The sequence below is a fragment of the Miscanthus floridulus genome, chromosome 7, assembly GCF_019320115.1.
Source record: "Miscanthus floridulus cultivar M001 chromosome 7, ASM1932011v1, whole genome shotgun sequence".
NCBI lineage: Eukaryota > Viridiplantae > Streptophyta > Magnoliopsida > Poales > Poaceae > Miscanthus > Miscanthus floridulus.
Genome location: NC_089586.1, coordinates 43,340,284 through 43,345,401, shown reverse-complemented (window position 1 = coordinate 43,345,401; position 5,118 = coordinate 43,340,284). Strand labels below are relative to the sequence as shown.

Sequence of the window (5,118 nt, the reverse complement as noted above, 5' to 3'; positions counted from 1 at the left end):
TCAAGGTTGCTATATTCTTTTCTCAACAACAAATTTTCCCTTTCAAGTCGCTTCTCTTTAGCAGAAACATATGGTTGTGCACTTCTTTTCCTTATCTTGATTGCTTCCTTCTCAGCAATACTAATTGCTCCATCACCAATTCCTAGCTTACCATGTGGCATTCTACCTGCACACTCATAAATGACACTTGCATCTAATTCAGGATGCTCAATTTTCCAATTCGTGCCATGCATTTTTTCCTTCCTTCCTCATACTGTGCCTTTTCCAAAAAAACATAGAAAAGCTGAGGATCAGTAACAAGACAACTACAAGAGCTATCAGCTAAATAATCCAACACTTACCCATTTATCAGCAGCATTCTGGTTGCACAACCTGCCATCATTTGTCCCTGGATTCAATTCAGCAGCCAAGCACCACCAATTCCAGAGTCAACGCCAGTTTTTAGTGCCTGCAATTAAAGTGTAAGTATGCTTTGACATGTATTGAACATTGTACATCAGTAGTTTATGAAGTCACAACTTTTTGGTTTGGGTTCTTACCAGCCATTGGCGTGTTGCTGGTAAGCTTCTTGAGCCACTGCGATGGCATACATTATTATCTCGAGCTAGGCGATTTTGCTTTGCCTTTAAGGATGACTTTCTAAATTTTGATGTACTCCAGTGCTCACATAGCAAAGCCCAACCTTCATTGGTTGTAAAGTCTCTTGGTTTAACAGATATAAGTGCTTCTTTTGTTGGCCAACGATTTCCATATTCATCTACATCTTCTGGGGGCACATTACCATCCTTATATAGTTTATTTGTGATAGCCCGCTTCTCTTCACTCAACATCTTAGGCACCATGTTTTTAAATTTTAACTCCAAAATAGCATCTGCCTCAGCTCTATCTTCTAGAAGACACTTGAAACGCCACTACCATATTATTTATAGTAAGTTGCAGTTGAGATAACTTTCAAACAATAGCAAAGCTAGTTAGTAAGCTAGTAGTTATTATGCACATGTAGCACATACCCAGAACTCTTCCAATACTCTCTTATCAGTTGATACCCCAGCTATGGTAGTCTTCTTGAAATCTTCCCATGTTAGCACTGGCTTCATCCCATTTATTGTATCAACAAAATCAGGATACATCTCGTGAACTAGAGCGCCAATTACTATTGGGGGTTTGCGAGAACTTTGATAAGGATGCACTTCCCAGTGCCTGATAATTTTATATTAAATCAAATGACATCATCATATAGGGATAAAAGATATAAAATACATAAGTGAAATGATTAAAGTAAGCAAAACATCATGGAACCGGTCAGTACTGAAAACTCCTACCTTACAGAAATGTGCAAAGTTAAAAATACAACATTCTTTATTTAGTCTTTGCAAGCTCTTTAAATAAATATGCTGGTGCATCCAACTATCTACAAGCAAGCTAGTGCACTAATGACATGACATTGTTCTCTATCATGGACAAACTGTACTTGCTAAAAATTAATTTGAACAATGAACACTTGAACACAAAATACTGAGACAATAGTCTATGTTAATACACAAGCGATAGATATAATATGGACACCTAATTATACAAATTAAAGCAGCTACAATGTTACTTACTCTCCAATAGCCTTGATCGTGGGTCTTTCTCTTTCTGAAGTCTTTCACCGCTATCAGTCCTTGATCGAGTATTTTTTTTCTCAATAGCTTGCTGACTTGCTGAAGCCAATCCATTATTTTCTCTTGCAGCAGCTGATGTGGAACGCACTGACCTTGATGATGACACATGTCTGTGCTTCAAGCAGCCACTCATCCTGCTTCATACATGGCAATAAGTATAGTTGCATAAAATGTTTATTAAACAGAACGAGTAGGCACCAATAAAATTAGGGGATACACAAGTAAAATAAGTGAAGTAAATCATCAGTCAAACAAGGATGCACAATATTTCAGATTGGGAAGACATATTTCTAGTTCAATATGAAAGCTAAATAATAAGATACTAATGTACATATTAAAAATAAGGATTCAATAATCATCATAATCAAATTCTAAGGAATCATCCGTGGTTTCCTCATCCTCGTCAATGTCTTCCAAGTCGCTATTTTCTTCAACTATTTGTTGCTCTTCGTCACTACTACTCCCATGATAAGAAATGTCATCCAATGGATCCTCAGTGCTGTTTTGCTTATCTATAGTTTCAATATCTTGGGGATCAAGGACATCATCCAAGGCCTCTGAAGACACAGTTACATCATCAAACAAGCCATCAACATCAATGGAGAAGCTTCCCTGCAGCTCATCTTCTTGGAAAAATACATCTGTAATAGGTGGCTCATGTGCATCTACTGTGTCAAGGTTGGTTAAGGTCCTTGGTTGGATCTTGTAAACAACAGACCAATCACACAAATCATGCCTTAGAGATGGGTACTGCAAGTAGTATACTAGTGTGGCTTGGTGAGCCATGGCAAAGGGTTCAAAATTCACCAGCCTTGAAGATGGCTTGACGTCCACCAAACCTAATTTTGGTTCAGATCTAAGACCAGAAATTGGATCAAACCAGTGGCACTATAAGAGAACCATTTCAATTTTTCTACCAGCATTAAAAGAAAGTTTGATAATGTCCTCGACTACACCATAATAGTCAAGTTGTTGATCATCTGAGGTGAATGATGTCAAACAAACCCCTGTGTTCACTGTGGTCAGCTTTGCACGGGAGTTTTCATATCGCTCTGACCTGAACCTATAGCCATTAACATCATACGAGCTATATGATAGTACTCTAGATTTGCATCCATTGGCTAAATTCCACAAGTCTTCATCTGCATCGGTATCCTTTCTACACTATAAAAATAAATAAGTCTGTTAGAATATATATATACATGTGTTCATGAAATACGGCTAAGGTAATATGTCCTTACAGTTTTCTTAAACCAATCCACAAATTCATCTATCATCATTTTGTCAAGGACCTCCACTGACAACCTGGGGTTATTAGCACGCTTCTGTTCCATAAATGCCCTACAAATATATACAAGTTATAGAACCTCTGCTAGAACAGTTAAAAATTGTTATTTGCATCGTTTACTCTTGATAACGATCAACAACAGAGCAATTGGTCAAAATATACAGCCTCGCTGCATTCAATTCTTGTTCTGAGAGGTCACGAGGCATGCCCCTACCATGAAGGGTGCCTTGATATTGGAAAGCATCTAAAGTGCAGCCATCATTCTTCACGTGTGTTCCCCTACTGTTGTATCTATCAACCTTTTTCCATCTAGTACGAACATGGTCAGCAAAATATCCAGAAAAAAAGTCAGTTATCTCTTTCACAATCTCATCCTCTACAATAGAACCCTCAACTCTAGCTTTGTTCTGCACTTTCAGGCCCAGGTCATGCATGTACCTAGCAAAATATTACTACAATGTTTAGTGATATAATAACAAAAAAATTTGAATCGAGCTGAACTAACTTATTTAGAAAAAATAATAATTACCTCTCATGTTGGTACATCCAGCGAAATGCCACAGGTCCGCCAACCCTTGCCTCATATGGAAGATGCACAATTAGATGTTGCATTACATTAAAGAACCCTGGTGGGAACATTTTCTCTAGCTTGCATAGAAGAACTGGAATCTCCTTCTCAAGTTCACGCATTCTCTCTCGATCAATTTCTTTGGCACATATTTGTCGATAAAAAAACACTAGTTCTGATATATCCTTCCATTCCTTCTCAGGGATGAAACCCCTAAGTGCAACTGGCAGTAGGCGCTCGATGATTATGTGTAAGTCATGGCTTTTTATACCAATAAATTTCTGCTTATCCAACTTTACAGATTTACTTAAATTAGCAGCAAAGCGATCTGGGAACTTTAGTTGCTTGAACCACTTGAAGATAACCAATCTATCATCCTTACTAACACAATATTTTCCCCTCGGTTTTGTCCATGTGCCATTGGGCTTCTTAATCAAATCAAAAGTTGGGCGATCACAAAGCATAGCCATGTCAAGACGTGCTTTAATATTGTCCTTAGTTTTATCTGAGATATCTAGAGTTGTGCCTAATAGTGCCTCTGCAACATTTTTCTCATTGTGCATGAGATCAATGTTATGTCGGAGAAGCAACTTTTTCCAGTATGGCAATCGCCACAAACAACTAATATCTGTCCAATTGTGCGACTTCCCAAACCCTTTATATTTATTGTTACCTTTGCTATCAAGAGTTAGATTATTTAACTGTTCCAATATCTCAGCACCAGTTAGGTGCTTTGGTGGAGGATCTGTAATTCTAGTTTTCTTTCGAAAAACACTTCACACTTTTGCGGAATGCATGGCTAGCTGGAAGAAATCTCCTATGACAATCAAACCAGCAAGGTTTGTGCCCATGCTTCAAATTAAATGTCTTAATGTCAGACCCACAAATTGGACAAGCTAGCTTTCCATGTGTGCTCTAGCACGCTACTAAGCCATATCCAGGAAAATCATGAATGGTCCACAACACAATTGCCTTCATGGTGAAGTTTTCCATTCTATAACAGTCGTAAGTAAGATAACCTTTTTCCCATAAATCCAAGAGCTCATCAACTAGTGGTTCCATGTATACGTTGAAGTTCTTCCCCGGGTGTTCACGACCAGGAATAACGAGTGCAAGGATGATGTTGCTCTTTCTAGTGCACATTTCAGGAGGGAGGTTATACGGAACAACAAAGACAGGCCAACAAGAGTATGGGGTAGCATGAGCACTAAAAGGTGTAAAACCATCAGTTACCAAACCAAGACGCACGTTCCTAACCTCTTTGGCAAAATTTGGATACAACTTGTTAAATTCCATCCAAGCTTCTCCATCCGAAGGGTGAGCCATAACATTATCATTGTTGTGGGGTTGTGCATGATATCCCATGTGCTTTGCCATGTTCTGTGACATGTACAGGCGTTGTAGCCTTTGAGTAATTGGAAGGTAACGCAAAACTTTTTTTGGTACTTTCCTAGATTTCTTTCCTCTAGTTGGCTCCTCATACCGAGATTCACCACAGATAGAGCAACTTTCTTTATCTTTGTTAGTTTTGTAATATATCATGCATCCATTGGGGCATGCATCAATCTTCACATAAGGCATTCCTAGGCTATGCACAA

General features: G+C 38.5%; 1 pseudogene; it reads right to left on the bottom strand.

The window, feature by feature from the left end:
- Positions 1-2,012: 2,012 nt before the first annotated feature.
- On the bottom strand, positions 2,013-4,909 carry LOC136463113 (uncharacterized; annotated as a pseudogene).
- Positions 4,910-5,118: the final 209 nt, after the last annotated feature.